This window comes from Sapajus apella, unplaced genomic scaffold (assembly GCF_009761245.1).
Source record: "Sapajus apella isolate SASKATOON/1434 unplaced genomic scaffold, GSC_monkey_1.0 scaffold10, whole genome shotgun sequence".
NCBI classification, from domain to species: domain Eukaryota; kingdom Metazoa; phylum Chordata; class Mammalia; order Primates; family Cebidae; genus Sapajus; species Sapajus apella.
Window position 1 is genome coordinate 11133085 of NW_022436950.1, and position 22878 is coordinate 11155962.

At 34.7% G+C, this 22878-nt stretch overlaps 1 long non-coding RNA gene across 1 annotated transcript; it reads left to right on the plus strand.

The window, feature by feature from the left end:
- The first annotated feature begins 2750 nt into the window (after nucleotides 1-2750).
- Nucleotides 2751-22539, plus strand: LOC116551698. Its single transcript, XR_004269046.1, has 3 exons — nucleotides 2751-2901; nucleotides 3578-3582; nucleotides 22528-22539. It is a non-coding gene; the product is annotated as an uncharacterized LOC116551698 (long non-coding RNA).
- The last annotated feature ends 339 nt before the right edge of the window (nucleotides 22540-22878 follow it).

A 22878-nucleotide genomic window follows, 5' to 3' on the forward strand; every position in this document is an offset into this window, starting at 1 on the left:
TCTCTCAACAGCAGAAAGATCAAGTTGAGGAAAGAACCATTGAGCTCAAAGACGGCCAATTTTAAAATAGTGAGAGGAGAAAAAAGAAAAAATAAGTGAAATGCAGGGAAGATTGTCTACAAGATATAAAAAATTGTCTCAAAAGACCAAGTCTAAGAATTATTGGTGTTCAACGCATGTTCTCACTCATAAGTGGGTGTTGAACAAATGAGAACACATGGACACAGGGAGGGGAACATTACACACCACAGCCTGTCAGGGGAGTGGGGGTGGGTAGGGGAGAGATACAGGGGATGGGAGGATTGAGGAGGGCTAATATTAAGAGAAATACCTAATGTAGACAACGGGAAGATGGATGCGGCAAGCCACCATGGCATGTGTATACCTATGTAACAAACCTACATGTTCTGCACATGTACCCCAGCAATTAAAGTATAACAAAAAATACACATAAAAATAAAAATAAGTACAAAGGAAAAGAAAAGGAATGATTGGTGTTCAAGAGGGACTCAAGCAAGAGCAAAGGGTAGAAAGCTTATTCAAAAAAAAAGGAAAACTTTCCCAAACCTATTAAAGATATAAATATACAGATACAGGAAAGTCAAAGAGGACCAAATTTGACTGGAATAATACTACCCCAAGGCATATAATAAAATCTGAAAAGGTCAGAAACAAAGAGATAATCCTAAAACAGCAGGGGAAAAGAAGCAAGTAATTTATGCAGGAGTTTCAATTTAGCAACAAACAATACAGGCAAAGAAGGAGTAGAATGACAGTTCTGAAGTGCTGAAATTAAAAACAAAATCTTTCATTCAAGAATAATGTATTCACTAAAGTTATCCTTCTAATATGAAAGATAGATAAAGTTTTTTTCTAGACAAACAAAAGCTGGGAGAATTTACTAACACCAGACCTATCTTACAAGAAATGCTAAAGGGAGTTCTTCAACATAAAAAGAAAAACAAACAAACAGAACCTGAAGGTATAAATCCACTGATTAAATTAAAAGTACACAGACAAACTCAGAATACTATAGTGCTTTAATTGTGGTATACAATACACTTACACTTTTACTATGAAGACCAAAAGACAAATGTATCACAAACAATAATAGCTACAGACAGCAACCTGTTAAGACATAGATATCATAAAAATATGTAAACTGAGAAAACTAAAAGTAAAAATGTAGAGGAGACTGAGTTAAAGTATAGAACTTGAAGAAAAAATTGTTTTTTTTTTGTGATAAGTTCTCATCTCTTTAAAATAACTTGTTGTATCTATGACATTCTTTGTAAGCCTAGTGATAATCACAATGCAAAAAATATACGAAAATAAATAACATCAGAAACAAAAAAAGGAGACATAACAACAGTGACAACTGAAATAACAAGGACTCATTAGAGATGATTATGAACAACGATATGCCAACAAATTTGGAAAGCTAGAAGAAATGGATACATCTCTGGTCAAATATCATCTACCAAGATTGAAGCATAAAAAAATAGAAACCCCAATAAACTAATAATGAATAATGAGATCAAAGTCATAATAAAAAGTCTGTCATCAAAGAAAAGCCCAACACCTGAAAGCTTCACTGCTGGATTCTATGAAACATTTAAGGAAGAATTAACTAATTCTTCTTAAAGTCTTCAAAAAAAAAAAAAGAAGAAGAGCAGAAAATACTTCCAAACTCACTCTACAAGGTCAGAATTACCCTTATGATCAGACAAGGATATAATTAAAAAAGAAAACTATATTCTACAGAACATAGACATAAAAATTTGCAACAAAATACTAGCAAACCAAATTTACCAACATGTTAGAAAGATCATTTGCTATGACTAAGCGAGATTCATCCCAGTGAGGCAAAGATGGTTCAACACACACAAATCAATTAACGTGACATCACATTAACAGAACCAAAAATAAAAACCCTATGATTATTTCAATAGATACTGAAAGAGCATTCAATCAAATTCAAGATTCCTTTGCTCATCAAACTAGTTACAGAAGGCACATACCTCAAATAATAAAGACCAAATGACAAACCAACAGCTAACCTCACATGGAATAGAAAAAAATTGAAGGCCTTTTTACTAAGATCTGTAACAAGACAAAGATACCTACTTTCCCCCCTTTTATTGAATATATCACTGGAATTTCTGGATGCAGTAATTAGGCAAGCAAGCAAGTGAGAAAAAAGGAAAGAAAAGAAATAAGAAATTAAGAAAGAGTGAAAGAAAGAAGAAAGAAGGAAGGAAGACAGGAAGGGAGAGAGCAAGAGAGATAAAGCGAGAAGTCAATCTAGCTTTGTTTGCAGATGATGTAATCTTATACTAAGAAAAACCTAAAGATAATTAGTAAAAGAATTCAGCAAAGTTGCAAGATACAAAATCAACACACAAAAATTAGTAGCACTTAAAACACCAACAGTAAACAATCTGAAAAAGAAATTGAGAAATAATCACATTTACAATAGCTACAAAGAATATAAAATACCTAGGAGTCAATTTAACCAAAGAAGTGAAAGATTTATATAAAGAAAACTATAAAATAATGATGGCAAAAATATAAAAAGACACAAATAGAAATATATTTTATACTCGTGTATTCAAAGAAGTGATATTGTCACTATGACAATAGTAACCAAAATAATTTACAGATTCAATGCAACCCTTATAAAAAAAATCAACGGCATTTTTCACAGAAATAGAATTTTAATGTTCTAAAATGTATGTGGAACCACAAAAGACACTGAATAGCAAAGCAATCCTGAGCAAAATTAACAAAGCTGAAGGCACCACACTACCTGACTTTAACATTATCAGAAAGCTATAGTAACCAGAGCAGGCTGGTATTGACATAAAAACAGACACATAAACCAATGGACTAGAATAGAGAGTCCAGACAAAGGTGCCATGAGCATACAAAGAGGAAAGGACAGTCTTCAATAAATGGTGCTGGGAATACTAAATACTATATACAGAAGAATGAAATTAGACTCTATCTCTTGCCATACACCAAAATCAAATTATAGACATAAGTTTATGACTTAAAACTATGAAAGCTAGTGGAAAAAAAACACTGGAGGAATGCTCCAGGACTTCGCTTTGGGCAAAGATTTTTTGCATAAGATTTCAAATGCACAGCCAACCAAAGCAAAACATAGACAAGTAGGATTGCATCAAATGGAAAAGTTTTGCATAGTCAAGAAAATAATCAGTGAAGTAAAGAGAAACCCATGGAGTGGCAGAAAATACTTGTGAACTATCCATCTGACAATAGATGAATATCCAGAATACATAAGGAGCTCAAACAACTCAAGAGCAAAAATCCCAAAGAATCCAATAAAAAATGGGCAAAAGATCTGAATAGGTATTTCTCAAAAAAAGAAATACAGATAACCAACAAATATATAAAAATAATCAGAGAAATGTAAATTAAAACTATAATAAGATATCGCCTCACACCAGTTACAATGACTCTTATCAAAAAGATAGTCAATAACAGATGCTGGCGAGGATGCAGAGAAAGGGGAATCCTCATACACAGTTGGTGGCAATGTAAATTAGCTCAGCCACTGTGGAGAACAGTATGCAAGTTCCTCAAAAACTGAAAATAGAGCTACCATATGATCTACCAGTTCTACTACTGAGTATATATCCAAGAGAAAGGACATCGACATATCAAAAAGGCAGCTGTACTTACATGTTTATTGTAGCGCTATTCATAGTAGTCAAAATATGAATCAATTTAAATACCCGTCAACAGATTAATGGATAAAGGAAATGTGGTATAATATATAATGGAATATTATTTAGCCATAAAAAGTAATGAAATTTTGTCATTTTCAGCAACATGAATAGAACTGGAGGTCATTTTGATAAATGAAATAAGCCACGTACAGAGAGACAAATGTCATATCTTTTCACTCATATATGACAGTTTAAAAGAAAAAGTGAACCTTAGAGAATAGATTTGTGGTTACCAGAAGCTGGGAAGGACAGGGATAGGAGGGATAAAGAGAAGTTGATTAATGGATACAAATATGTGGTTTGATAGATCAGTAGGATGACAATAGTTTACACTAATCTATTGTATATTTCAAAATAGCTAAAAGAAAATTCAAATGATGCTAGCATAAAAAAGATAAATATTTCAAGTGGTAGGTATGTCAAGTACACTGAGTTAATCTTTACAAATCCTATAAATGTAATAAATTATAACACATACTCTGAAAAACACTTCAAAATAAAATCTGAAAAGATACTCATAATTTTATAATTTTAGAATAAATTATTTAAGTTTAACTTCTGGTTTCTACAACAAAAAAGAACAGAAAAGGGAGTTGAACTGGAACTGTAAATAGCATAGTTCAATGGGGACTATATTTATTAGGAGTCAAAAAGTTGTGGAAGTAGAGATGGGCAAGGTCTTTGATGCCAGAGGCAGGACATTTAACCCTGTCCTGTTCTCAAGTTGTGTGAAACCACTTTCCTTTCACATCCATAGTGATTCATTATAAATAAATGTGGTTTCCTAGACAACATAAAATTTGCATTTTTACTAATTATTTTATTTCTTCTGTTTTCTTGGTAAAGAAATAAAAAAGAACAGGTACCATCTCAGTGGAATATGCAATAAGCTGCACAATTATTATATGAGATTAGAGTCTTTGATTTATGTTTGACATAAATCCTGACATTTTATAGTAAAATGGTTGGATATATTATATATTTTTTCCAGTTAATTCTGATTTAAATATGTGTGGGAAATTAAAACACATCATCCCAAAGTACGTTTCTTTGGTATATTTTGAGATGGTTAGTCACAGAAACTGCAGACACAGAATTCGCTCTGAAAAGCTGTCCTTTTATAAAATACATTTATACCTATAAAGAAAATCTACATTAGTGAAATAAACAGGTAATGCAAACAGGATTTCTGTGAGGCTTCCCTTATCTGCAATTTATTTTTGTTGAAAACACGTGATTTCCCTCTTGTTAAATATGTAGCATAGAATTTACATTCTCATTCATTATCCTATCCCCATTGTCCAGAATAGAAGGCAGCACAGAATGGAAACCATGCAACAAGTATTTGTTGAATGAATGAAATAAAGAAACATGAAAAGTATGGAAAAGCTCTACATGTTGTTCACTGGATAGTTCCGTATTGCTATAAAACCACTTTAGCTAGCACTCTCTCTAGTCATGAAAACATCCATAATGTTGCAGAAAGACAAAAACACATATAGGGGCAAAGATAATTTTTCTTTCTCTCCTTCTGAAGGTTTGATAATTTGAGTCAATTTTCCTGCATTTTCTAGTTTCTAAAGGCTGTCTGTATTTCTCAAAACCATCAATACCTGGTCAAATCTTTCTCATGCTTCTATCTGTCTCTGTGGTTCCCCTTTTCCTGCTTCTCTCTTCCACTAGGAACCCCTGTGATTTCACTGAGCCCGCCCAGGTAATTTAACATAATCTTTCCATCCTGAGGTCTGCCTATTGGCAAACTTAATTATCTGCAAACTTATTTTTCTTTTGCAATGTAACCTAAAGTATTCACAGCTCCTAGGGCATTGGTATGTTTGGCTGGGTGGGGTGGGGGTGGTGCATTATTCTGCCCTCTAGACACATCCAATATTTCACTTGGCAAACAATTCAAGTTTTCTCTTAAGCCCTCAGAAGGGCCATACCCTAAGAAAAAGTAAAAACTGAAACAGTCTATTCCTACCCAAACCTAAAACTAACGTTTCACAGGATCAAGTTTATTTACTAGACTTTTATTTACTATCCAACAGAAAATGAAGCACTTTTGAAGGAATCACTATAATTTTTACTTGTTATTTCCAGCATCTAAAAATGTGCTAAAATATAGAACAACAAACTGGAGACAAAGAAAAGAAGTGAATAGAAACATATATATGGTTCAGATATTGCAGTTTTCTGATACTATATTTAAAATAGTTTGCATTAACCTGTCAAGAAAATGGAAGAGAAGATGAAGAATTGCGGGAGAGACTAAGAATCCATCAAAATTTTCTAATGAAAATTTGAGGACTGATAAAAACAAGACTAAGATTAGGAATGTGTTAGATAGTTGTAATAAAGAATCATAAAGAGTAGGGAAAGGACTAGTGAACTTTTGGACATGTTTGCAGAAAAGATACATGGCGAATCAGAGCAAGAAAACATAATACACATACATCATGGAATATTATGCAGCCATATAAAATAATGAAAAAATGTCCTCTGAAGTAACATGAATGGAGCTGGAGGCCATAATCCTAAGCAAACTAACACAGGAACAGAAAACCAAATACTATAAATGTTCTCACCTTTAAGTGAGAGCTTAATATTGAGCACACATAAACATAAACATGGAAGATGATAATAAATATAAGCAAAAATTTAAGACAATGCAAGAACACAGAAGCAAAAATAAATATTTTAAAATAATAAATTTGTTAAACCTCTAGCAAAACTTATCAAGAAAAGAGGAGAAGTCACAAATTAGCCATATCACATATACTGCAAGCTATTAAATTTTTGGGGGTTCATTGTTTGCCTATTATAAAATAAACCATCTCAAAATTAAGTGGCTTAAACTAATGTTTCTTTATTTTCTTTCATATGTCTGTGGGTCTGCTGGATCTCGACTGATTAGGCTGTGCTCAGTTAGGTGGCCAGGACAAGCATATGTATAGGAAGAATTGGAACCACAATGCAATTTAACGTAATTATGTACAACTTTATGACAATACATTTTGTGACTTAGAAGAAATGAACAGGTCACTTGAAAAACACAGCTCAAAATTGAAAAAGGAAAAAATAATAAATCAATATTCCTATGCTATTGTTATACTGGCCCGAGCATGGAAAGTTAACACCAAGACAAAAGTATGCCAAATTGCAGGGTCTTTATTGCCAGCGACCACGGAGGACTTGCGTCTCTCCAACCCGTGGCCCCGAAAGGAGGGTGTTAAGACATTTTATGCCCTTAAAACCACCTTGGGAGTGAGGGTTAGGGGCAGGGGTGGGGGTGAGGGGCTTCAGACGTTCTGAGGGCTAGTGGATTCTGTAAATCACCTCCTGGGCGGAGATGAGGGTGAAGGGCTCTGGACATTCCAGTGGATTCCTGGGTGAAGATGAGGGTGAGGGGCTCTGGAGGGCCCAAGGGCCAGGGGACTTTTGACATTTTGATTGTTACTTAAGTGGTTCACAGAAGTCAAGATTAGCATTTGTTTATACATTGTCTGGGTAGGGTGGAAATTACAGTCCTTAATTACTTATTACAAGCCACAGGGACCAAGATGGCATGGGTTTGAACTGCTTGCTGTCACATATGGGTTTCGGAGAGCAGTTCCAATAGAAAGCTGAGGTATGGTTGAGGACTACAGTTTTATGGGGCTTTTACCATGTCACACTATTAAAGAAAATGAATGTGAAATTAATAATTTTTTCACAGATTCCTGAAACAGATGGTTTCATTGGCTAATTTTTTTTCAAATATTTGAAGAAAAAAATAACACAAATGTTATACAAACTCTTCCAGAAAATAAGATAAGATATAAGATGGCTCCATTCATGTTTGAGATTTGCATGACCTTGATAGTAAAATCCATAAAGGATATTAAAAGAAAATTGTAGGTTAATATTTCTTATGCACACAGGCAAAAATCCTACACAACATTATAATAAATCAGATTCAATAATATATAATGGATAATATATCATACTCAACTTGATTTATATGAGGAAACTTTGAAAGATTAGCTTAACATTCAAAAATCAATAAATGTAGATTCCTACATTAACAGGATGAAGAAAAATACCATATGGCTATCTCAATAGAGGTTCATATTAAAAATGAGCAGACAAGAAATAGAAGGGAGCTTCTTTAATCTAATAAAGTTTATCTACCCAAAAACCTCTAGCAAATATCATAGTCATTGTGGAAATACTAAACTCTTTCTCCTTAAATTTGCAACCAAGTTGAAAATGTTCATGAGTAGTTCTAACCAGCATTCTCCTAAAAGATTTTGCAATGAAATAAAAAAAAGAAATAATACATTCCAAGATTAGGCAAGAAAAAATAAAATAGTTTTCACCAATGACATTGGAAGCACCAATATTATTTTAAATGTAAATTAAATGCAATCCAAATTTACATATTTTTGTGATATATATATATATATATCTACATTTCACACAGTATAGAAATATTATATGCAGACACATATACCTATTTTGAGTGTAAGAGAAGCACAGACTTGACAAAATAATCCCAAAATCTTATCTTGAAAAATAAATGTGGGAATTGGCAGATTTCTAGGAGAAAGAAAATGAAAGAGAAAACAAATTACTGGTGACCAGATCTAATACATATGTTTTCAAGGTAAAATAATTAAAATGGCTTATAAATGGAAATATTTCCCAGATATAGTATTAAATTTTAAAAGATGATCTTTACTTTATTTTTTAAGATATATTTTTTATCCCTATAAGCACATTCAGATGTGAACTAACTTTATTTGTATAGTATTTCCTTTTTCAAATGCACAATTCCGTATTGATAACTATAGCTCCCATGCTGTATATTACATCAAAATTGCTTGCAGTGTTACGGTTGGAAAGCAAAGATGGAAATGGATGGGAAGTTTTTCTGTTTTGCCCTTTACTGTGAAATGTTTGCATTTTCTAACCCTGTACCTATTTTGCTAATTTCATTGTTACCTTTAAGAAAAGTTCTTATTCTTATATAATGAAATTATGAAGTATTATTTTATTTGCTTGCTTATACAATGTTAAAAAAAAAGTGTACATTTTATAATAAAAGCAGTGGGCTAGAGAACTAATCTGGAATGGTCTTTAACTGGAATGGCTGCTTAGTCTGTAATTCCAGGGCTCCGGTAGCAGGTGTTAAAGACATACAGGAAACACTGAGTGAAATCAATGGCTTTTTGTTTTGATTTGACTTTTGGTTTTCATAAAAGGAATTTATTCAAAGAGTCTTTTACTGCTCCCCCAACCAGAGTCCATTAAAAGCTTTTTTTTTTTTTTAGAAATTCTGCATTTTGCTTAAGTACTGTCAGCAGGAGCTGAGAGTTCTTTGCACCCAATGTGAATGTTCTTTTTTTTGACTAGGGTGTAATTGGAAAACTTTTTGAGGTTTTTATTTTTTTAACAAAAAATATTAAGTTACTTCATCATTGGAAGGCCCCTGTGTACTTTCATATTTCAACAAAATAACCTGGTAACCTTACAGAAGCAGGAAATGAATTAAAATCATAAAATGTAATAAATATTTTTAATGAGCTCACATTTCTGGGCTCAGCTTAAGGCAGTGTGCAACCCTGGCAGCTCATGCCAGAAGTTACATGACTCAACCAACCTCCTGACTACCAGGTAGGAAAGTTGCTGGAATGAGAGACTTCATGGAGTTCAAAACAAGAACTTTTGCAAATGGTTAGCAGAGAACTCTGGAAAGTATGCAAAGAATGCAGTTCTTTAGCTAAATTACCTAAATATAAATTACTTACCAAGGAGCACCATCCTTCTAGAAATTCTTGGTCATTCTGCTCTGCCAATTGTTTTCTTTATTGTGGGAAGAATTACAAATTGTGTTGTTCCAATCATATTGATCTGTTGATTCCCACTGCCCTGAAGCTGTGTCAGGCTTCATGATGTATTTAAATATTGTGTTTAATTTTAGTATTCATATTTTTTAAAGGATACAGAATAATAGAGATACTTGAGGAAATATTCCACTGTATAATAACTAAAAGAATAGAAAAATGTGTACCCTATTTTAAAAAGATAAAAGATACTTGTTGATGAGAAGGTGGGAAAAGGAAATTTCTTCACATTGTTGATGGAAATGTAAATTAATTCAGCCATTATGGAAAACTGTATGAGGTTCCTCAAAAACTAAACATGAAATTTCCTACAATCCAGCAACCTTACCTCTGGGTATTTAAACAAAAGATTTGAAATCAGCATGTGGAAGAGATGTCTGCTCTCTCATGGACACTGTAAGCACTACTTGTAATTGCCCAATGAGCTCTTCTTGACTGCTGCCCAGATACAGCCAATTTATCAAGACAGGGGAATTACAATAGAAAAAGAGCTTAATGCACATAGAGTTGGCTAAACAGGAGGCTGGAGTTTATTACTTGAATCAGTCTTCCTGAAAATTCAGAGGCTGGAGATTTTTTAAGAATAATTTGGTGGGTAGGGGGCTAGGGCTTGTGGAGTACTAATTGATTGGGTTGGAAATGAAATCACAGGGAGTCGAAGAGGATTATTTTTGCTATCTTCTGTACCTGGATGGGAGCACAGAACTGTTGAGTCAGATTACTGGTCTAGGTGGTGCTAGCTGGTCCTTCAGAATGCAAGATCTAAAAAATATCTTGAGCACCAATCTTAGGTTTTATAATAGCAATGTTACCCAAAAGAGCAATTGGGAGGTAAGAAATCTTGTGGTCACTTTGGCTGCCCAATGCTTAAACCATAATTTTAATCCTGTGGCTAATTTGTTAATCATAACAAAGGTGATCTAGTCCCCAAACAAAAAGGGGATTTGTTTCAAGAAAGGGCCATTATTATCCTTGTTTCATAGTTAAACTATAAACTAAATTCCTCTCATAATTAGTCTGACTTACACCTAGTAATGAACAAGGGCAGTTTGGAGGTTAAAGGCAAGATGGGATCAGTTAAGACAGATCTTATTCACTGTCATAATTTTCTCATTGTCATAATATGTGCAAGGTAATTTCATACTCACAATAGCCAATTAATGGAATAAACCCAAGCATCCATCAACAAATGAATGGATCAAGAAAATGTGGTATATATGTAAAATATAATACTTTAGCCATAAGAAGAAAGAAATTTTTTCATTTGTGACAACATGAATAAATGGAATAAGAGAACATTATGTTAAGTGAAATAAGCCAGGCACAGAAAGACAAATACTGCATGTTCTCACTTACAGATGGAATCTAAAGCAATCAAATTCAAAGAAGCAGAGAGTAGAATGGTTGTTACAGAGGCTGGGGTTTAAGGAAATGGGGAGATGATGGTCAAAGGGTACAAAAATCTTAGAAGGAATATGTTTTTGTTCTTTTAGATACATTGCACAACATGGTTGTTATAGCAAATAATACTGTATTGTACATTTCAAAATTGCTAAAAGAATGAACTTCAAATGTGGTCACTAAAAAAATAAGTGTTTAAATTGATGGATTAATTACCTTGATTTCAATTATTTTACTTTGTCATACATTTACCCCCATAAACAAACACAACTATAATTTGTTAAATCACAATAAAAAATAAAAGATAAAATGATAAATTCTTGGTCAATTTTTTAAAAAATTAGCAATTATCAAAAAAACCTCCAGGCTAAACAGCTTTAATTTTGAAAATCTTATTTTCATGAAACTAGAGGAAAAGAGTGGAACAATCCTTCAAGAATTATAATAAATTTTTCTTTGCTTTTTTGTTTCTCTTTTAAAAACATTTTAACTACCATTTTAATGAGTTTTAGAAAAATATCAGTTGAGTCAGCCCAACATGGTCTGCCAAAGTGGGGACGGAAGCATTAGCTTTGCCTCTGATATAATTTATAAAGTAAAATAAAAAGTATTTGTGCTTGTTTAAAAGGGAAGCAGAAATAACAGTAAAAACAGAACAGGTAGTCTTCATATTTCAAAGGCAAGTTCTTAAAAAACACATATGAGTCACTAAAACTTAAATGAGTTTTCCTCCTAAAAGCAGGTGAAACTGTGTGAAGATTCACAGAAAAAGCAGTGTTCTACTATTACTGTCACCTATCTTGTATGTTAACATTTGGGAAAATATATCCTGGGAATCATAGTCAAGATTCTTTATGTGCAAGTAACAGAAACCAGCTAGCAAGCTGACTATGGAATGGGAATTTGTTGAAAGGAAACAGGGTTATCACTCAGAACTCAGGAATGCAGACTGGCTGCCTAAGAACTAGGACTGGGAACTAACTATAAAACCATCATGGTGACATCTCTGTCTATTGTCTCTGCCTCCCTGACCCTGAAGACAGGCTTCTGCTGGTCCCACCATCCTGTACGGCAGGCGCCATTTGTTAGTCTTATCTAATAGCTTCTAAGGCTCATCTACTTGCTTTGAAGAATCCATATCAGCCTGACCAGACTGACTCTCAGCTCTAATTCCAAATATCCATTTAATTGGCCTACTTTGGATCAGGTATCCATTCAAAGTCCAGTTGGCTGTGAGAATATCTGTCCTGTGGAGGGTGCTGTTCTTAGAGAGAGAAACAGTCAGGCAGTGCAGAAAGCCAAAATAGCACAGCATCCAAAGATGACACCACAGTCCATAACGACTCCAGGTGGTACTGCTGCTGGCGGCCTGGAGCGGCAGAGTCAGGATGGCTTGGGATAGCACTGTGTAAGTACAAGAATACCTTGTTAGCTCTTCCTATTTACATAAGAGACAATATAATACCTCTCTACACTGGTAGCCCCGCAGGTCAGCTTGACTATGTTGAAGAATAAGGGACAGTGTCCCACAGTCATAGGAAAGTTGAAATGGTTTCTAATATCATCTCATTTGCTCGTGCGTATATAGATATGCTCTTTTATAGCTGAGTTCCATTAGACCTTTCACAAAAATCCTTTATATGTTTTAGACTTTATTAGCCTAAATGAGTTCATTGGATCCCCATATCCATCTTACAATGCCAGCGATTTTTCTTCTCACTTTGCAAGATATGGGGAGTCCAAGTCAAGTGTTCTGAAGTTCAGGAACCCTAATGATAGAATCATGAGACTTTGTGTAACTTCTGGGAAATCTCATGCATTCTGAACTAGTATTCTCTTGCTTTAATGTGACAACTGGTTTTGAAAACAGCAAAGTGATAGTGGAATGACAGTTAACAATTTTTACATAAAGCATGCACCCAATACAGTGCGAAAGCGGCCATGTGAAAGATGGCATTCGATAGTAAAAATCTAACAGTAAGCAAAGTTGGTTTAGTGTTTTCCTATGTTTTCTTTGTGTGATCCTTACCTGACTCTATATTTTGTATGATCAGCCCTTTAGATATCATGGTATTAGATTGCCAAGGCCTGCTCTTCTCAGAATCATTTCAGGTTCACCCCTAGCCCCCCATTTTTTTTTGAGATGGAGTCTTACTCTGTCACCCAGGCTGGAGTGCAGTGGCACAATCTTGGCTCACCACAACCTCTGTTTCCCAGGTTCAAGTGATTCTCCTGCCTCAGCCTCCCAAGTAGCTGGGACTACAGGCACATGCCAACATGCCTGGCTAAGTTTTGTATTTTTAGTAGAGACAGGGTTTCACCGTGTTGGCCAGGCTGGTCTCGAAATCCTGACCTCAAGTGATCCACCTGCCTTGACCTTTCCCAAAGGGCTAGGATTACAGGCGTGAGACGTCATGCCTGGCCAGAGCCCTTTTTTTTTAGATCTGCCTCAAATGCACATGACCACTTAAACCTTTCTGACCTATCCTAACATATTTCACATGCCAATCCACAATTGAAAGCCTCAACTATGCTTATTCTGTATCAACTCCATTTACTTGAAAATATTAATTAGGTTGCTTCAGTAAGGACCCCTCAATATTCCAGAAGCAAAATCCTCTACTTCACTGACTACAGGAATTTCAGCAGCCTAGAAACTCCTCCAGTTTTCCTTCAGACACCCACAGAATCCTGGGCTAGACTTGAATCTATCCCACCACATTGAAAATGGATGTGATTATTGACCAAAAGAAATCTACATGCTTAGTAACTGACAGATTCAGGGCTAGAACTAAAATCCTCATTTAGGGACAAGGGAGTCTTTTCCACAGTCTCTAGATTCTATTACCTAGAAGGCCACCTCTAGTTTTATGGGGGTGTCTACTCACACCATGGGCCATCTGAGGGCTGAGGAACAATACGAGTGCAGTGAAAAGATAATCAGGATTCCTGCAGCTTATGCCTGTAGAAAAAACATTAAGACAGTAAGGACAGGATGCTAACATGGATAAAAATGCAAATATGCTCTAATCAAACGTGTGTAACATCTATGTCTCAGGGCATCAGTGGGTGGGGTGGGTTAAATGAGGACTCCAAGGCAGGGCTCCATTTCCTGCCACCACCAATTGCAGTGGTTCTCCATTTTCTGTTACTATTTGTCTTGTTATGGAATTATTTATATCTGCAGATGGTACAAAATAATAATATTAAGACTGTGTATTGAATGCCTACCTTAAAATTAGGGTGGAAGTACCTTAATATATCTTTCCCTAATCTTATCATTCTTCTTCTATCCTGATAAAACTCCATCCTTAATTTGGCGGTTACCATTCTCATTCATTGGCTCTACTTTATAAGTACATATATAACTATACACACGCACACACGTAAAGACCTAAATATATAAATCTATATATGTGTATATCCACATATCTCTTAGTATGCATGAGGATTGATTCCAGAAACTTGCAAGGATGTCAGAATCCAAGGATGCTCAAATCCCTGATGTAAAGTGTCATAGTATTTGCATATCACCTGTGCACATCCTCCCATGCACTTTAAATCATCTCTAGATTACTTACAATACTTAATACAATGTAAATAGTTATTATAGTGTTTAGGAAACAATTACAAGAAAAAAGTATGAACATGTTCAATGCAGACATAATTTTTAAAGTTAATTTTAATCCAGAATTGGTTGAAAGCCCCACTGTGGAACCCAGAGATACAGAGTGCTTACACATATAAGTGCGCACGCACACACACACACACACACACACACACACACACACACACACACATTTCAAAGTAAGGTATGATAGTGTTTGGGATATTTTGAAAATGTATGTAAATAGCATTATGGTGAATCTATTCTTTAAAATATAATCTTTTAGATATTTTTATTTTACAAATAATTGTGGTATAAAATTTGAAATATTTTAGAAATGTATAATGAAGAAAAATAAAAGCATGTCTTTTATCACTATTAACCTGTTGATTCAGTGCCTTGCCTTCTAGTTTTTTTAAATTTCTTAAAAATCAAAGTTAGATTCACATTGTATAGACAGTTTTGAATATTGATTTTTTTAGCACTACATCATACATATTTTGCCATATAATAACTATTTTGAAATGGGATTTTTGATGATTTATAATAATTGTTTATATTTTCAAATATTTTTATTTCTCATGGCTTTGTCAATAATGATGGACATCGTGATTTATGAATGTTTGATCATATCTTTGATTATTTCCTTTAGATTTCTGAATCTATTTTTTGTAAACTTTTTCTTCAAAATTAAATCTATGATTTTCAAGTGTGTGACATACTCAGCTTGTTTGATTCAATTTTATTTCCTTATAGCATTTCATTATATGAACATACCACACACATATTATTCATTCTCATATTGATAGATATTTAGTTTATTCATGTTTTGTTATTGTAGATAATACTGTTGGGAACGTTCATGAGTATATTTCCCTGGGGAATGCTGCAAGAATAAAGGGTCATACCTGAAAGTCACATTGCATGAATATTTTTATATTTGCTAGTTCACAACAAGTTATGTGACAGAGTCACTGTATGGATCTACTCACTTCATTTGCAGTGGATAATAAAACATTTCCTTTGGCTCATATTTTTTCAAATATTTGGTAAGATTACAAGTTTTATTTATTACCAATAAGGTGAATACAAAATGAAATCTCCCTGTGATTTTAATTTGAATTTTCTGATTACTAGTGAGATTCCAAACTTTCCATACCATTATTAGCCATTTATGTTAACCCTCTCTGAAATGTTTAATTATATTTTCCCATTTTTAATTGGATTGACTGTCTTTTACTTATTAATTTGTGAGATTTCCTTAAGTCATTTAAAAATGTTATATTAAAGCTACATATATGCTTTTAATTTTAAACAAATTCAGTTTTAAAGGTTTTGAAGGCTATATAATATTTGGAAATCATTTATAAAACCAAATACTTTCATCTTACATAAAAATATACAAAGTAAATAAATAATATTCCCAAGAACACCTAAATATTCAGTGACTGCCAGGTAACAAATCTGTATCTCCTGCACTCTACCCAGAGTTTTCTAAATTCTTTCTTTTCTTTTCTTTCTTTCCTTTAAGTTCTGGGGTACATGTGCAGATTGTGCAGATTTGTTACATCGGTATACATGTGCCATGGTGGTTTGTTGCATTCATCCCCCCGTATCTACATTAGGTATTTCTCCTAACGTTAGCCCTCCCCAATCCCCCTACTCCCTGCTATCCCTCCCCTAAACCCCTCAGCCCCCAACAAGCCCCAGTGTGGGATGTTCCCCTTCCTCTGTCCATGTGTTCTTTTTGTTCAACACCCACTTATGAGTGAGAACATGCGGTGTTTGGTTTTCTGCTTTTGTGTCAGTTTGCTGAGAATGATGGTTTCCAGCGTCATCCATGTCCCTGCAAAGGGCATGAACTCATCCTTCTTGATGGCTTCATAGTATTACCTGGTGTACATGTGCCACATTTTCCCTATCCAGTCTATCTTTGATGGGCATTTGGGTTGGTTCCAAGCCTTTGCTATTGTGAACAGTGCCGCAATAAACATATGTGTGAATGTGTCTTTATAGCTGAATGTTTTATAATCCTTTGCATATATACCCAGGAATGTGATTGCTGGGTCAAATGGTATTTCTAGTTCCAGATCCTTGAGGAATTGCCACACTGTCTTCCACAATGGTTGAACTAATTTACACTCCCACCAACAGTGTAAGAGTGTTCCTATTTCTCCACATCCTCTCCAGCATCTGTTGTCTCCTGATGTTTTAATGATCGCTATTCTAACTGATATTTCAATGCGGTTTTGATTTGCATTTCTCTAATGACAAGTGCCAAGCATAATTCAAATCACTGAGGATGTCAACATGAATGCTACCACACAGTCCTCACCACATGACACTTTGCCTCCACTCTGAACTTCCTTACCCAGCAGACAATGATAGTTACTTAAGGTTCTAAGATATGGATGGTCCTCCATCTCGAGCTTCTGCCTATGCTCCATCTGTCTGACATAAACATTCTTCTCTGTTTTTTTCTGCCACATTTATTCTTACTCCTCTTTCAAGATCCAACACTTCTCCTGCATAATGGGTGGCAAAAACATTTTTAAAAAAAAATTTAATATAATCATATCCTCATCTGTAAAAGTTTCCCTTAACTGCCTTAGGGACTGTTAGACATTTCCTCCAAAGGAGTGAACTTATTTATTTTCACATCTGTCCTCTAAATACTATAATACTGGAAAACAGAGTTTGCCTGGTTTATTTTCCCAAGGACCAGACATACAACAAGTTTGCAATAACTGTTTGTTGAATGAATGAATGATTGGTAAAATGATAGAAAAGTCGGGGGTAAATCAAATGGCTATATTTTCCAACATGATAAATGTGATGCTTATGCTTTAGATTACAAAGCACGCTACTCTATGCAAGTAAAGTTATTAATGGAATGGTTTATTCTAATTTCAGAGCCTTATAACTGCCCCCTTCCCAGCCCCCATCATCAACCTGTCACCTTTAAATATGTTTGGGACAGATTTATAATGGCTAGATATGTGACCATTTGTCCTGTTGCCACAAATATAATGCAGGAGACACTTAGCTCTGAAAGATAAGCAATTACTTAAAACTTGCTTTCAATGTTAGCACTTAGCCTAATTTGACCAGAGGTCCTTTCAAAATGCATTCTCAGCAAAAATGTTAAACACAGCCCTACTTCAGCTGAAGCCACTTTCTACTGAAACTCCATCTTCCAGTTGTCTGAAATGGTAAGACTAAATTGAAATTCATCAGCCATCTTTCACAGCTGTACTAGATGAGAAAGTGACAAATAGACCCCCAAAAAGATTGTGACACTCTTGATACAGATAAACCTTTTTAGATTGCTTTTCTGCCTAAGAGTCATCAAGAACATCCTGCTATGATATATTGTAAAATCAGGAGTCACTCAATAACTTCAAGGCCAAATTTGCTTCAATGCATTTATTGCTTTTATTATATCTAGTTGAATGCTGCTGAGCATTTTAAATAGTTTGGGAATTATAAGTGTTTCTACCAGAATATATTAACCGGAGATAATTTTCCCTCCCTCCCTCCCTCCCTCCCTTCCTTGTCAAATTGCACACATCACGTAAACAACTCTCTAAAATTAAAACAATTGATTTAAATACATTGTGCATTTAAGTGTGAGTCAGTGCATCCTAATATATGAAGCTGTGTCTTGCTTGTAAATTAAGCTCTTTAGCTTCTTTCCTGAGAAAACCTTAAATTCCAGAAGGAGTGGCATGGTATATATTATATTGTTCTCTGCTGTATCCTTGGTACCTGAAACAGAGCTGAAACTTACATGAAATATTTCTAGAGGCAAGAATATTATAAAACACACATTTGAATGAAGACAACAAAGGTCAGATAATTTAAGTAATGTGTACAAGGTCAAACCCTGAGATTTGTTTTATTAAGCCAAAACCTGCACACTTGCCAATCCTGCAGTCTTTTGAGGTCCCTTTCATGGCTCCTTGAGGACATGGATTCTATTCCAGAGTAATTTTCTAGGAGTGTTTTCTTTTTTTTTTCCTTGGAGATGGTATTTGGCTCTCTTGCCCAGGCTGGAATGAAGTGGCACATTCATGGCTCACTGCAGCCTCAACCTCCTGGGCTCAAGCTATATCTCCCACCTCAGTCTCCTAAGTAGCTGGGACCACAGGCATGTGGCATCATGCCTGGTTAATTTTTTTTTAATTATTTTTTGTAGAGGTGGGGTATCCCTATGTTGCCCAGGCTGATCTGGAATCTGGGCTCAAGTGATCCTCCTGCCTTGGCCTTTCAAAGTGCTGGGATTACAGACATGAGCCACTGCACCCAGCCTGGGAGTCTTATTTTAAAGCAACATCATTTTGTACTTCCAGGTTATTTCTCATTCCTAAGACAATGAGAGGTGACAAGCATTTACCTAATGTGAAGTGCCAACAAGTTGGCATTAGTGTTCTAACTATTCAAAATAGCCGCCAGACAGCTATGAGTCCCAGAAAACACAAGAATCAACTCATTCGTATTATATCACTCCAGTTTGCTGTAGCATAATGCTGGGATTTCCTCCTAGCTGTGCCCCATCTTCACTAATTATTCTAAATGTCTGTTTTTTTTTTTTTATTATTCTTCTCTAATAATTCTTATCATGCTGATGCATTCTGCTTTGTCTTAACTGAAAACTGTACACTGTTTAATATTTGGGGCTTAATAGGCAAAATTCAAATTATAGAATCATGGAATTTTCTGTTTGGAAAGGAAGGAAAAACTATACATCTATATCTAGTCTAACCCTTTAATTTTACTTGCTTAGAGCTGAGGGTTGAGGAGGCAAAGAGAGCCACGCGAGGCTAACAGTTGTATTTTATGGTGTATTTAACTGTGTGTTAGAAGTTAACAAGTGCTGTGGTAAGAGGTGGTACTACTTAATAGAAGATGAAGGACTCATTGAAAAGATAGGATGAGCAAAGATTTTAAAATTAGGAAGTTATTTCAGAGGTGATCAGAGGTAAAGCAATGCAAGCAGAGTTAATAGAGCAAAGACCCTCAGCACTAGCATGCCTGGTACTTTTCAGGAAGAGCAAGGAGAATTCTAAGTACAGTAGAGGGAGCAGGACTAAGAGCTATTGCAGAGGAGGTCAGAGAGATGGGCATGATCTTCCTCATCTTCGTGAGGAAGACCACCTAGAGCATAAGTGCTAAAGTAGTCAGAAAAGGAACACAAAGTATAGTCTAAGAAACTGCAAGGTGAAAAAGGACTAGGCAGATCAATAAAACCAATAAAATCAAAAAGTTATTTAATAGATTAGTAATAACCAAACCTCTGAAAAAACTTATTAAGAAAAAGGAAAAAAGTTACCAACATATAATATTATAAATGAAACATAAGAGAGCTATGGATAAAGTAGACATATAAACTAAAATATGAGAATATCACCAACATTTTTTTAACTAACAAATATCAAACCATGGACAAAATACATGAATTCCAAGAAAACATGTCTCTCCAAAGTTGGTACAATAAGAAATGGAAAATAAAAATAATTTTATAAATATTAAAGTAATTACAATAAAATTATGGTTGTTCAAAATAAATAATATGCCCCAATGGTTTTATAAGTGTTTTCAACTGACAGTTACAGGTTTAGATCATTCCCTTCTGGAAACAGAAAAGAAGAAATTCTCTCTATCTCTTTTGTCATAACCTTGAATCGAGGCCAGAGAATGTAGTTTGGGAAAAGGAAATTATCAGCCCATGTAACTCTTGGATGTAGAGATAAAATTTCTTAAAATATAGCAAATCAAATCAAACAATGTGTACAAAATATAATCGCCAACCCCAAATTAGTGATAACTCAGAAGGCAAGGCCAGGTTCAGTACCTTTCATTCACCTGTGACTTTTCCTTCCACTTTCAATCATGAAAATCTCTAAAGTCAGTCTACACATGACCATTCACCAAATGACCCAATCTAATTCCCCAGCCCTCTTTTCTACTGCTTAAAGGTAAAAGCTAACATTTATCTAGAGTCTTATATGATCAGAGTGCATGTATTACTTGACTTATTACTCTTAAAACCATGAGGCTGAAATTTCTCATTATTCCCAGTTGCCAAATGTGAAAGGTTGGTAATTTGCCAAATGTCACGTCTCTGGTAAAGTGACATGGCCAGAAGGGGGTCTGAGGCCACTTCATGCCAAATGCCCTGTTTTCTCCACTATTACAAGATGAGTTCTAGCAGTTTGTGGAGCTGCAGTCATGTTCCTCCATATCCCCTTACAAATATTCTTGCAGATGCACTCCCTGGTAAAGCAAATGCTATCTTAAGCCTCTTCTGAAATCATTCACACAGTCAATTATTTCCATGAAAAATGTTCTCATCCCCAAATCTCAGGTAGATTGACGATTGCTTTATGTAGTCCTTCCTCATTGGAGGAACCACTTGCTGTTGAATATCGACCACTCTGTGTTCACATTGCATTCCAGGAATATAGGACGCATTATGTAGGGTTATTTGGGACTTAACTCCATTCCTCTTGTAGTATTCAGGTTCAACTTTGATAGCTCTTTATTTCCCACTGAAAATAAATGTATTTAGAGCTTTGACCATTGCAGGTGCATAACACATTTTTGTGGAAGGAACCATTACTTGATAGGCTTTTGGTTTCTCATTAAAATAGTTTGGAAGTTTTCATTTTTTATGAAATGTTTTAGACCTGCAAAATGTATAAAATGACATAGTGCATCTTCTTCACCATGCCATTCATCTTAGAAAATAAACATTACCGACCATGTGCAGTGGCTCATGCCTGTAATCCCAGCACTTTGGGAGGCCAAGGTAGGTGGATTACCTGAGGTCAGGAGTTCGTGACCAGTCTGGCCAACATGATGAAATCCTATCTCTACTAAAAATAGACAAAAATTAGCTAGGCATGGTGGTGGGCACCTATAGTCCCAGTAACTCTGAAGGTTGAGGCAAGAGAATTGCTTGAACCTGGGAGGCTGACATTGCAGTGAGCCTAGACAGTGCCACCTCACTCCAGCCTGGGTGACAGAGGGAGATCCTGACTCAGGCTTAAAAAAAAAGAAAAGAAAGAAAGAAAATAAACATCACCAACCAAAGTTCTTGTACATCCCTATCCATGCACCCACTCCATCAATCTGAATTTGATGTCTCTCATTTTCATTCATTTTGTTTTTATTTTTTCTGTTTATGAATGAATCCCTACATATTCATACAAATACACTCCCTAGTTAAAAGCAAATTGACAAGAAAGCAGAAAAGCAGGTGTGATACATTTTACTGACTCTTTTAGATCTACAGTTTTATTTCCCTTAGGGCTTGCTGTGCTAATATTCCATTGAAGCATCAGTCTAATATTTATTTTTAGTCTAGAAAAACATATATGGTCAGTATCTTAGTTCCCAAGAGGAAAAACAGGAAAATGTCTAGGACACCAGCTGTTTCATTGAGCCTGAGAAGATTTACTTAGACTTCATTGCTTTTGTTTCTCACTAACATATTTTTATCCAGAAATGAAGTATTCTATTGTAATTTCTTCCTCTCTGAGAAATTAAACATGCTATATATAATAAAACTTAAAAACTTTTCTTTCTTTTTTACCTGCGGGATAATTTTTAGAGACAAGGGGTTTTATTTCATGGAATTTAAATACTATTTACAAAATTAATTATAGTAATATTAAGAATTTGTGACGTATAGAATATAATGTAATTTGAGACACGTTATTTATCTAATCTAATATATGTTATTTTATTACAATGTATAAGATAATACATATGAATTTATATAATTTATACAACAATGATAGTTTTGGACTTTGATGTTTTATTTATATAATTATTTTATGTGTTCTTTTTTAATTTAAAATATGTTTATTTTAAGGAAATATTTTAAAAAGAATAATAAAATGAGTATTCATGAAATCACCACTCAGCTTTAGAAATAATCGTTACTAATATAACATATCAGTCTGTGAGTTTCTTCTATATACTGTCTCTTTCTCCCCAGGTTTCTTGAATCTTTTCTTAGCATGTTTTTATTTTTATAGTTTAGTAACACTTGTATAAACTTCAAAATACTATATTGTGAAGTTTCGTCAGTTTGAGGTTTTGTAGAAATGTTTTACTGGCTGATTTGCAGTGGCTCACACTTGTAATCCCAATACTTTGAGAGGCCAAGGTGCAAAGCAAGACCCTGTCTCTACCAAAAAAAAAAAAAAAAAATTAGTTGGGC